Raw genomic sequence first — 12,713 nt, 5'->3', positions numbered from 1 at the left:
AACCAGTTCTGAGGTTTTATGACCCAGCGAGACCCATCAAGATATCATCAGATGCATCACAGAGTGGGCTCGGTGCCGTTCTTCTGCAAAAATATGACTACTGGCAACCTATTGCATATGCATCGCGCTCAATGACAGACGCGGAGACGCGATATGCTCAAATAGAAAAGGAGCTGCTCAGCATCACATACGCCTGTGAAAGGTTTCACCAGTTTGTGGCAGGACAAGCAATCAGTGTAGAGACTGACCATAAGCCCTTGATTGCATTGTTCCAAAAGCCACTAAATAGCTGTCCGCTTAGATTACAAAGAATGATGATCAGGCTGCAATGCTATACACTGAATGTTGCGTACACACCGGGTAAGCTGATGTATACAGCAGGCACGTTGTCCAGAGCTGTTGACCCAAGTGAGCCCACAAACACCAAAATAGATGAAAAAGTGAAAGCCTACGTGGACATGATCACAAGTGCACTGCCCATAGCAGATGCAAAAATGGAGCTCATAAAGACTGAGACAAACAAAGATGAAACAATGAGACGACTGAGGAAAAGCATCTTGGATGGATGGCCCAACATGAAGCAAGACTGCTCACCTGACATGGCAGAGTACTGGAACTGCAGGGCGGAACTATCAGTGGTCGAAGACATCATCTACAAAGGAAGTAAAATAGTTATCCCAAAGAGTCTGAGAAAAGAGATGCTAAAAAGGATCAATGGAGGACATCTGGGAATCGAAAAGTGTAAGAAAGGAGCACGAGAGGTGATGTACTGGCCACGAATCAACCAAGATGTGACAAATGAGGTGTCAAACTGCACAATATGCCTGAAATATCGAGCAAGCAATCTGGTAGAACCACTAAAGCCACACCCAGCGCCAGACAGACCTTACCAGAAGGTAGGCGCTGACCTATTCGTATGTCAAGGGAAGGACTATCTTGTAGTCACAGACTATCACTCCCTGTATCCAGAGGTTGGTAGACTGTACACCACCACTGCAGATGCTGTGATAACACGTATGAAAGCCATATTCTCCAGACATGGCGTGGCAAGCGACGTCTTCACAGACAACAGACCCCAGTTTTACAATGCAAGTTTCCGACACTTTGCCAAAGAGTGGGACTTTGTCCACACAACGTCAAGTCCTCACTTTCCACAGTCCAATGGACTAGTGGAAAAATCGGTCCAGACAGTGAAAAGACTGATGTACAAGGCAAAAGACAGTGGAACTGACTTCTACCAGAGCATGCTTGTATACCGCACAACGCCGCTCGAGTGTGGTAAGTCACCAGCCCAACTCCTTATGGGACGTATGCTAAGGTCAAACCTACCCATCCCGGAGAAGCTCCTGAAAACAAAAGAGGGGGAGAAAGTGAGGAAGTTCAAAGAACAACAGAAAGAAAAGCAAAAGTACTACTATGACAGAGGAACACAAAACCTACCAGAACTCCACACTGGTGACCAAGTAAGGTTCAAAGACAAAACAAACACATGGACTAAGAAGGGAACTGTCCTGAGTGAAGTTCAACCAAGATCATACACCATTCAGACAGATGAGGGTGCTGTTCTGAGAAGAAATCGTCGGGATCTTCTCATGGGACCAGCCACAGCAAGTCAAAAGACTGATACTGTTGAACAACCTGATCACACAGCTGAGAACCCATCATCTGAGGCAACAACTCAGATTCAAGGACAATCAATCAGAAAATCCTCAAGACGCGTGAAGCCTCCTGAGAGACTCATTGAGCAAATTTAAGGACTATTGTTATGGAAGGAAGTAATGTTATCTTATTCTTTCTTCAAGTTCTAGTGTATTTACATATTTCATGTGAACACACAAAGCAAGGTTAAAAAACCTTGATAATGATAATGATAATGTAAGTTCATTAAGTGTTACAGTTAAAATGCAGATTAATACAAAGAAAACATGTTGTTAGTTAAAAGTAAAATACTTTTGTTTTAAGAAAGGGAGATGTAATGATATCAGCAAATAGTGATGTTATTTGCCTGTTTGATTATGATGCCTTACCAGCATGTTTGCCTGATTGATTACTTGTGCCTGACCAGCAGAGGGCATGTGAGAAACAAGCAGTTTAGTTTTGCTTTCGCTTTAGATGGATCACTAGCATGGTGTCTCCTGTAATGCTGTATAAAGAGTTGAACAGACTTTAGATAAAAAGACATTCTCTTTCATAAATGTCTCGTCATTGAACCCACATACAAATCAATACAGTGTGCAGACAGTGTGGAAAAGTAGGACACATAGCAAGAGTCTGCAGGTCGGGAAAGAAAACCAGCAGCAAGAAATCTCCACAGGAGAAGTACAAGAAGGTACATAAGGTGACGGAGAGTAGTTCAGACGAACAGAAAAGTGATACAGACTCCGGAAGCAAGGAGCTGGGTTGTCTGAAATTACATAAGGTGATCAAAACGGAGGATCACCAAACTATCTGGGTCACGCACAAGATAGCCGGAGTCCAAGTGAAAATGGAATTGGACACAGGATCAGCCCTAACAGTCATAAACCGAAGGGACTACAAGCGGCTATTCTCACATATACCCTTGAGAGATACAGAGATTGTCTTGAAGATGTACACGGGGCAAAAAGTGTACCCCAAAGGAAAAATAAGGGTGAACGTTATATATAACGGCAAGGAAACACCAAAAATGGACCTATATGTATTGCCAGATGGAGGACCACCACTACTAGGACGTGAATGGATCCGGAAGATACTGCTAGATTGGCATTCCATACAAGCACTGACTGTAGATGCCAAAAAGGATGATGACGTCACACCTGGACGACTGTCAAAAATGCTAACTGACGCACAAGAAGTGTTCCAGGAGGAACTCGGAACACTTAAAGGCATAACAGCGACGATCAAAATAGAGGAAAATGCAAGCCCAAAGATTTTTAAGGCCAGACCGGTGCCTTATGCGATCCGCCCAGCCGTCGAAGCAGAGCTGGAAGGTTTGGAACGTTCAGGAGTACTGTCCAAAGTGGACTGGAGCGAGTGGGCTACACCCATCGTTCATGTAATGAAGAGGTCATTGAGTAATACGCCGGGGAACCAAAGAAGGTTCGCATCTGTGGGGACTTTAAGGTGACAGTGAACCCAGTCCTTCACATGGTACAATATCTGCTTCCGCGGATTGAAGATATTTTCGCCTCGCTATCTGGAGGGAAACGCTTCACTAAGATTGATCTGGCCCAGGCGTACCTGCAAATGGAGGTAGAAGAAGCCTTGAAACAGTACCTCACGATCAATACTCATACAACGGGCTGGTGTTCAGGGTAGCATCAGCTCTGGCTATTTGGCAAAGGGCAAGGGATTCCAGGGACCCAGTGTTATTTGGACGACATCCTGGTCACGGGCGAAAATGACAGTGATCACCTTGCCAACCTGGAGCAGGTGCTCACTAGATTGAAGGAATATGGGATCCGAGCAAATCGCCACAAATGCGAGTTTTTCCAGAAGCAGATCTTGTATTGTGGCCACGTTATTGATGAAGAGGGGTTACATAAGTCCCCTGAAAAGATTGAGGCAGTAGTCAAGGTTCCAGCACCGGAAAATGTGTCACAACTGAGGTCCTTCCTCGGGCTGGTGAACTACTACCATAAGTTCTTGCCAAATTTGTCTACAGTACTACACCCACTGAACACCCTACTGCAAACGGGGGTACCATGGAAGTGGAATGACGAATGTAAACGAGCTTTCCAGAAGTGCAAAGAATTGATCACATCAAAAGAGGTGTTGGCTCATTTCAACCCAGCACTACCAATTCGGTTGGCGTGTGATGCATCACCCTATGGCATTGGGGCGGTGCTGTCGCACAAATTCCCGGACGGCTCGGAGAGGCCGGTAGCCTTTGCGTCTCGGTCACTAACCTCAGCCGAGCGTAACTACGCCCAGATTGACAGGGAGGCCCTCAGCCTAGTGTGGGGAGTGAAAAAGCTCAACCACTATCTGCACGGGCAGAAGTTCACCTTGCTGACTGACCACCAACCACTTGTCTCCATCTTTAATCCAAAGAAGGGCGTTCCGGTGATGACTGCGCAACGGCTACAAAGATGGTCCCTTTTTTTAGGGGCAAACCAATATGAAATCGAGTATAAGGGCACGAAACAGCATGGAAACGCTGATGGGCTATCACGCCTGCCACTGCCTACTGCGGAGGAAGCACCAGCAGTGGACCCTGTCAAAATATTTTATTCGACTATAATTGAACGCTTGCCAGTAACTAACGCTGATATAGAGAAGGAGACCCGAAATGACCCGACACTGTCTCGGGTATATGACTTGACGGTGAAGGGATGGCCAACACATGGCGACTCACTGTTGCCAGCATTCTCATCCAGAAGAGAACAGCTGTCAGTATGCCAGGGGACCTTGATGTGTGGATCCCGAGTGGTAATTCCACCCAAGTTAAGGGAGAGAGTGCTCAATGAGCTTCACGAAGGCCATCTGGGAGGGGTGAAAATGAAAAGATTTGCTAGGGCTTATGTGTGGTGGCCGGGGATCGATCAGCAAATCGAGGACCTGACAAAGAGCTGCTCAGGATGCCAGAAGGTCCAAAATGCACCACCACATGCCCCTCTACACCCATGGGAGTGGCTCTCATCTCCATGGCAACTGGTGCATATTGATTTTGCTGGTCCATTCATGGACTCAATGTTTTTAATAGCTGTGGATGCGCACTCGAAATGGCCTGAGGTGATCAAAATGTCGTCCACCACCACGGAGAAAACTATTGCAGTCCTACGGACCATATTTGCCAGGAACGGCTTGCCAGAGCAGATTTGCTCTGATAACGGACCACAGTTTGTGTCCGAAGAGTTTCGAAGATTCATGAAAATGAATGGGGTAAGGCATTACACATCTGCCCCATATCATCCAGCCCCAAATGGATTGGCTGAGAGGTCCGTACAAACCTTTAAAAAAGCAGTAAGGGCCATGTGCGATGACGACATTCCACTGCAGCATAAGGTGGACAATTTCCTGTTAGCCTACAGAAATGCGACACATGCAGTCACCAACCAGACCCCGGCCATGATGTTCTTTAACCGAAGGTTGAGATCTTGTCTGGATTTGCTCAGACCAAATGTACGAAGAGATGTTGAGAATAAGCAATTCCAGCACATCAATGAGAAGCCGACAAGGAGCTTCAATGTCGGGCAACCAGTCTTGGCCCGTGACTACCGAACAGAGAAATGGCAACCAGGAACGATATGCACACGGCAGGGGCCACTAATGTACACAGTGGATGTTGGGGAGAACATTGTGAGATGCCATGTCGACCAGATCCTAGAGTCACAGGAACGAGTCAACCCCATGTCTCGCGTACCTGGTGATGAACCCGACATACAGGTAGCATCTACCCCAGAAACAGTAGCATCGGAAGCTGATGAACCAACTGACGACAGGGGGCCTCCGCACCAAGAGCAAGACACTCAGGAAAGGTGCTATCCAGAAAGGATCAGGAAGCCGCCCCAAAGACTGAATTTATAAATGGACTATTTTCAGTTAATGTTGCATGTTAAAAGTGTTCATTGTTAAATGAATGTTATGGTACTGTTAATCTAAAAGGGGAGGAATTGTAGTGTATGCACCTTTAAGCGGAGAACTACTTTTTACAGCTCCTGTATACTGTAGTACCGGCAGTGACCACACCTGTATATAAACCCTGAGTACGGATCTGTACAGTTAGTTTTAGAGTAACCCTCATCCAGTAAACACCTGTTGATTGTTCCCTGCAGTCTCGTGTCTAGTTATTAAAGGACACACAACATCAAGATACACGGATCTAACAGTGATCCTTATGGATCAGTTGCACACTAAAGGCTCAATTTTGCCGGCACTCAGAGTGTGGGTTCGGAGGCAGGTCCGCTGTCAAAATGGTACTGATTGACAATGGGGCGGAAGTCCACTCTGAACCCGCCTCCTTGTTAATTTCCCAAGTGCTGGCTCTTCTTGCGGTAAGCAGGCCCGGCAGTAAATGGCAGGTCAGGCAATTGAGATACTTAAGAAGCTACTTAAAAGTATTTAAGCAGCATTTTACAAGGTCGTAATGATTTTTCCACGTTTAAAAAAAAAATCATTTATGGGATGTCGGCGTCGCTGGCAAGGCCAACATATATTGCCCATCCCTAACTGCCCTTGAGACGGTGGTGGTGAGCCACCTTCTTGAACCGCTGCAGTCCGTATGGTGAAGGTACTCCCACAGCTCTATTAGGTAGGTGTTGTGTATTTTGAATGTGTATTAGAATTGTCCCACATGGGATACCATAGTGGTGATTTGCAATGCACTATGGGAAATGCAGTGCATTGAGTGAAGAAGCACATTGTAAATAAAATGGCCGTTAACTAAACTCTCCACTCCAGAGTCCTTCTTACTTGTTTTATAGGTAAGGGTATAAAACCCCTTGAGACACAACAGTAGGGAGTTCCAGGATTTTGACCGAGCGGTGATGAAGGATTAGCAATATATTACCAAGTCAGGATGGTGTGTGACTTGGAGGGGAACTTGGAGGTGGTGGTGTTCCCATGCGCCTGCTGCCCTTGTCCTTCTAGGTGGAAGAGTTTGCGGGTTTGGGAGGTGCTGCCGAAGAAGTCTTGGCGAATTGCTGCAGTGCATCTTGTAGATGGTACACACTGCAGCCAAGGTACGCTGGTGGTGGAGGAAGTGAATGTTTAAGGTGGTGGATGGGGTGCCAATCAAGCGGCTGCTTTGTCTTGGATAGTGTCAAGCTTCAAATCAAATCAATTTTTATTGTCATTGTTAGTGCACAAGTGCAGTACAACGAAATGTAGGCTTGCAGCTCCCGAGAGTGTACATTTAGATTAAGACATTTAAACATTCAACATACATTTGGCTTGTAATACATTAACATAAACATAACCATAATAAAGTGCATTGGCAGATGTGCAGGCTTTAGAGCTTATTTGTGGAGTTCAGTAGGATGACAGCCCTGGGAAAGAAGCTGTTCCTAAATCTGGTCGTACGGGTGCGAATACATCTGTAGCGTCTCCCAGATGGCAGGAGGGCGAACAGACTGTGGCTGGGGTGGGTAGGGTCTTTGATGATGGACCGTGACCTCCGTAAACAGCGTTTCTGGTATATGTGCTCTATGGTCGGTAGCCGGGTGCCGATAATGCGTTGGGCAGTTTTGACTACCCGCTGCAGGGCTTTCCAGTCATAGTAGCTACAGCTGCCATACCATGCTGTGATACAATTTGTCAGGATGCTCTCTATTGTGCAGCGGTAAAAGTTAGAGAGGATCAGGGGTGACAGCGGCGCTGCTGGGCCTTCTTCACCAGAGAGGAGGTATTGAGGGACTGATATACCTATCAATTCCTCCAATAAAAGGCGAAGAGTTACGAAGGTGACTAAAGGTTTTTATTGACTAAATAACAGAGCCCACTCTCGTGGGTGATCCGATCCAAGCAGGAGGAATACCAGTCAGTCGCTCACCTTTATACCTGGCCTGGTGGGTGGAGCCAAGGCGGAGTCGGCAGTGGTCATCCCAGGTATAGCAGTGTGGCAAGAGGCGACCTCGTACCGTGATACAATAGTGGTCAGTGATACAGTTATAACGAACAGTGGTGAACAGTGCTAACTACTAACAGTGATACGATAGTGAACGTGGTTTACCACATTCACCCCTTGTTTAGAATTAAGTCCGGCAGGGTGAAGTGTACTACCAATTCTGGTAGGTCAGTCTGTCCGGAGGCTTCGTAAGCCTCTCCGATCGCCGCAGCGGTGGTGTTGCCTTATCCGGTGCTGGTGCCTTATCCGGTGTTGATGCTGGTGTTTGCGTGGTCGGCGAGGGCTCGTGGGGTTCCGGCATGCCGTCTACCTGGGCTGGGGTTGGGGGGGGTGGTGGCGGTGTTTCCGGATCGGCTGAGGGTGCGAGGTCTCGTAGGGAGACAGTGTCCTCCCGCCCGTCTGGGTACGCCACGTAGGCGTACTGGGGGTTGGCGTGCAGGAGGTTCACCCTCTCGACCAGGGGGTCCGTTTTATGGGCCCTCACGTGTTTCCGCAGCCAGACCGGCCCTGGGGCGGTCAGCCAGGTTGGTAGAGTGGTTCCCGTAGTCGACTTCCTGGGGAAAACGAACATTCGTTCATGGGGGGTGGTGTTAGTGGCCGTGCAAAGTAATGACCGGATGGAGTGCAGCGCTGTCGGGAGGACTTCTTGCCAGCGGGAGGTTGGGAGGCCCTTAGACTTTAAGGCTAAGAGGACGGCCTTCCATACCGTCGCGTTCTCTCTTTCCACCTGACCGTTACCTCTGGGGTTGTAGCTGGTGGTCCTGCTTGCTGCAATACCTCTCTCTAGGAGGAATTGCCGGAGTTCCTCGCTCATGAAGGAGGAGCCCCGGTCGCTGTGTATATAGTTCGGGAACCCGAACAAGGCGAAGAGGGCATTCAGGCACTTAATGACCGTGCTACTGGTCATGTCGGGGCAGGGGAAGGCAAAGGGGAAACGGGAGTACTCATCAACGATGTTGAGGAAGTACACATTACGGTCAGAGGACGGGAGGGGCCCCTTAAAGTCGATGCTCAGGCGCTCGAAGGGGCGGGTGGCCTTGATCAGGCTTGCTCGGTCCGGCCTATAGAAGTGCGGTTTGCACTCCGCACAGGTCTGGCAGTTCCTGGTCATGGTCCTGACCTCCTCGATGGAGTAGGTCAGGTTGCGGGCCTTAATGAAATGGTAGAGTCTGGTGACTCCGGGGTGGCAGAGCTGGTCGTGGAGGGTCTGAAGCCTATCGATATGCGCGCTGGCGCATGTCATTCGTGAAAGGGCATCAGGGGATTCGTTCAGCTTGCCTGGCCGGTACAAGATCTCATAATCGTAGGTGGAGAGCTCGATTCTCCATCTCAAAATCTTGTCATTCTTGATTTTGCCCTTCAGCTTGTTATTAAACATGAAAGCCACCGAACGCTGGTCGGTGAGGAGGGTAAATCGTTTGCCTGCCAGGTAGTGCCTCCAGCGCCGTACTGCCTCCACGATCGCCTGGGCCTCTTTCTCGACCGACGAATGTCGGATCTCGGGGCCCTGTAGGGTCCTTGAGAAGAAGGCCACTGGCCTCCCCTCCTGGTTTAGGGTGGCGGCTAAGGCGAAGTCGGATGCGTCGCTCTCCACCTGGAAGGGGATGGACTCGTCCACTGCGTGCATCGTGGCCTTGGCTATGTCTCCCTTAATGAGGGAGAAGGCCGTGCACGCCTCCTCCGTGAGGGGGAAGGAAGTGGCTTTCAGGAGGGGTCTGGCTTTGTCCGCGTAATTGGGTACCCATTGGGCATAGTAGGCGAAAAGCCCCAGGGTTCTCCTAAGTGCTTTAGGGCAGTGGGGGAGGGGTAGCTCCATGAGGGGGCGCATTCTTTCTGGGTCGGGGCCGATGATTCCGTTCTCCACTACGCAGCCGAGGATGGCAAGGCGCGTGGTGTTAAACACGCATTTCTCCTTATTGTAGGTGAGGTTCAGCCGTTGGGCCGTACGGAGGAATTTCTCCAGATTCGCGTCATGTTCCTGCCGGTCGCGGCCGCAGATAGTGACGTTATCTAGGTAGGGGAATGTAGCCTGCAGTTCGTTCTGGTCAACCATCTGGTCCATCTCCCTTTGGAAGACCGAGACCCCATTAGTGACACCGAAGGGGACCCTAAGGAAGTGGTATAGGCGCCCATTCGCCTCGAAGGCGGTATACTGGCGGTCCTCAGGGTGGATAGGGAGTTGGTGGTAGGCCGACTTCAGGTCGATGGTCGAGAATACTTTATACTGTGCAATCTGATTGACCATGTCAGATATGCGGGGGAGGGGGTATGCGTCCAGCTGGGTATATCTGTTTATGGTCTGGCTGTAGTCGATGACCAGGCGGTTTTTATCGCCGGTCTTTACGACTACGACCTGGGCACGCCAGGGGCTGCTGCTCCCCTCGATAATGCCCTCTTTCAGGAGGCGCCGCACCTCAGAGCTAATGAAGGCTCTGTCCCCGGCGCTATACCGCCTGCTCTTGGTAGCGACGGGTTTGCAGTCAGGGGTAAGGTTAGCAAACAGAGAGGGTGGCGGGACCTTGAGGGTGGAGAGGCTGCAGGTGTTACGCGGTGGGCGGTTTAACGTTTGCTGGTTGTTGACTGTGAGTGGGGGGAGGGGTCCACCGTATGCTAGGGTTACGCTTTGGAGGTGGGATTGGAAGTCCAGCCCTAGTAGGACGGCAGCGCAGAGATGGGGGAGGACGAGGAGTTTAAAGTTTTTATACTCCGTGCCCTTAACCGACAGGGTCACGACACAGTAGCCGCTGATGTCCGTGGCATGGGACCTCGATGCCATCGAGATTCGGCTGCGCGTTGGTAGGACAGAGAGGGAGTAGTGGCTCACCGTGTCTGGGTGGATGAAGCTCTCCGTGCTTCCGCTGTCGAACAGGCAGGTCGTGGCGTGGCCGTTCACTTTGATGTCCATCATTGACTTGGACAGATGGTGCGGGCGGGCTTGGTCCAGGGTGACGGAAGCTAGTGTGTAGCTGAGCGAGTCGTTGTCATCTGCGGGCGAGGCGGTCGGGCGTGGTGAGTAAAATGGCGTCTCCCACGAGGTAGGGCAAAATGACGGAGAAGATGGCTGCCCCCGTAGCTCACATGAGGCACTATTGGGGTCGGTTGCCTTAATCAAAGATGGCCGCCCCCATGACTCATGTGTGGGGATGCTGGCCTCAGTTGCCCTAAACAAAGATGGCCGCCCCCATGACTCATGTGTGGGGATGCTGGCCTCAGTTGCCCTAAACGAAGATGGCCGCCCCCATAGTTCGCATGCGGCACTGCTGGCCTCTGAGGATCCGCTCCTGCAGGCCTTGGAGAAGTGGCCTTTCTTCAGGCAGGTTCTGCATATGGAGTTCTTGGCTGGGCAGCGCGACCTCGGGTGCTTCTCCTGGCCACAAAAAAAACAGCCGGCGGCCCGATCGCGGATGCCCGATGTCGGGGCCGGTGCCGGGGGTGGCGGGGCCGGTCGGGTCCGGGATGCCGACGCAGAGGTAGGTCCCGGGGGCGGTGCTGGGAAGGGTGCTGTGGTAGGGGTCGGGCCCGAGTCCCAGGGTCGCGAGCAGTACCTGGTGAATGCTTCCTGATCTTGGTGGGCCACTTCCAGGGAGATAGCGAGGGCTTCAGCTTTTTCCATGCTGAGGTCTTTAGCTTCCAGCAGTCTTTGCCGTGAGTACTCGGACCGTAGGCCTTTCAGGAATGCGTCGCGGATATTATCTTCAGTATTTTCGGCTGCCGACACCGATTTAAAGTCACAGTTCCTGGCGAGTGCATATAGCGCCTGTGAGAATTCGGCTACTGATTCTCCTGGCTGTTGCGGCCGTGATCTTAGGAGGTGCCTAGCGTACATGTAGTTTACCGGGGTCCGGTACTTCTGTTTCAGCAGGTTGATGGCGGTCTCGTAGGTAGTCATGTCCTCGATGAGAGTGTATACTCTCGGGCTCAGTTGCGCCTGCAGGACACTTAGTTTGGATGCCTGAGGGACGCTGGATTCTCTCAGGTATGATTCGAAGCAGACCAGCCAGTGTTTAAAGTCTGCGGCTGAGTTTGCTGCTCGTGGGTTCAGGTCCAGGTACGGCGGTCTGAGGGCTCGCAGCCAAGCTGGCTGGTGTGGCTGTGCTCCTGGGAGCTGCGCTGGTGGCTCCTCCGCCGGTTGTGACTCGTTGTCGGACATCATTAAATTTAGTCAATAAAATTGATATACCTATCAATTCCTCCAATAAAAGGCGAAGAGTTACGAAGGTGACTAAAGGTTTTTATTGACTAAATAACAGAGCCCACTCTCGTGGGTGATCCGATCCAAGCAGGAGGAATACCAGTCAGTCGCTCACCTTTATACCTGGCCTGGTGGGTGGAGCCAAGGCGGAGTCGGCAGTGGTCATCCCAGGTATAGCAGTGTGGCAAGAGGCGACCTCGTACCGTGATACAATAGTGGTCAGTGATACAGTTATAACGAACAGTGGTGAACAGTGCTAACTACTAACAGTGATACGATAGTGAACGTGGTTTACCACAGGGACCAGGAGAGGTCTTCCGTGATGTGGACTCCGAGGAACTTAAAGCTGTCCACCCTTTCCACCACAGCCCCATTGATGTGGATGGGGGTGTGACTTCCGCCTTTAGACTTCCTGAAGTCCACAATGATTTCTTTCATTTTCTTGATGTTAAGGGCCAGGTTGTTATCGGCACACCACTTCACGAGATGCTGGACCTCCTCCCTGTAGGCTGACTCATCGTTGTTGGTGATCTGGCCTACTACCGTGGTATCATCTGCAAACTTGATGATGGTGTTGGAACCATGAACAGCCACACAGTCGTGGGTGAAGAGGGAGTAGAGGAGGGGGCTCAGCACACATCCTTGTGGGCCCCCCGTGTTCAGGGTCGGGGGGGGGAGGTGTGGTTACCTAATTTGACAGACTGGGGTCTGTTTGTTAGGAAGTCCAGGGTCCAGTTGCAGAGGGAAGTGTTCAGGCCAAGAGTTTGGAGTTTGGTGGCCAGCTTGTTGGGGAGGATAGTGTTGAATGCTGAGCTTTAGTCTATGAACAGCATTCTGATGTAGGTCTCCTTACCATCTAAGTGATTCAGTGCCGAGTGTAGAGCAGTTGTGATTGCATCCTCCGTTGATCTGTTTGCACGATAGGCAAACTGGTGTTGGTCAAGAGAGGCGGGAACACGGGCTTTGATGTGAGCC

This window comes from Somniosus microcephalus, chromosome 8 (genome assembly GCF_052327205.1).
Source record: "Somniosus microcephalus isolate GS21.2 chromosome 8, FLI_Smic_1.0, whole genome shotgun sequence".
Taxonomy (NCBI): domain Eukaryota; kingdom Metazoa; phylum Chordata; class Chondrichthyes; order Squaliformes; family Somniosidae; genus Somniosus; species Somniosus microcephalus.
The sequence above is the reverse complement of the archived record's forward strand: the minus strand, read 5'-3'. Positions refer to the sequence as shown.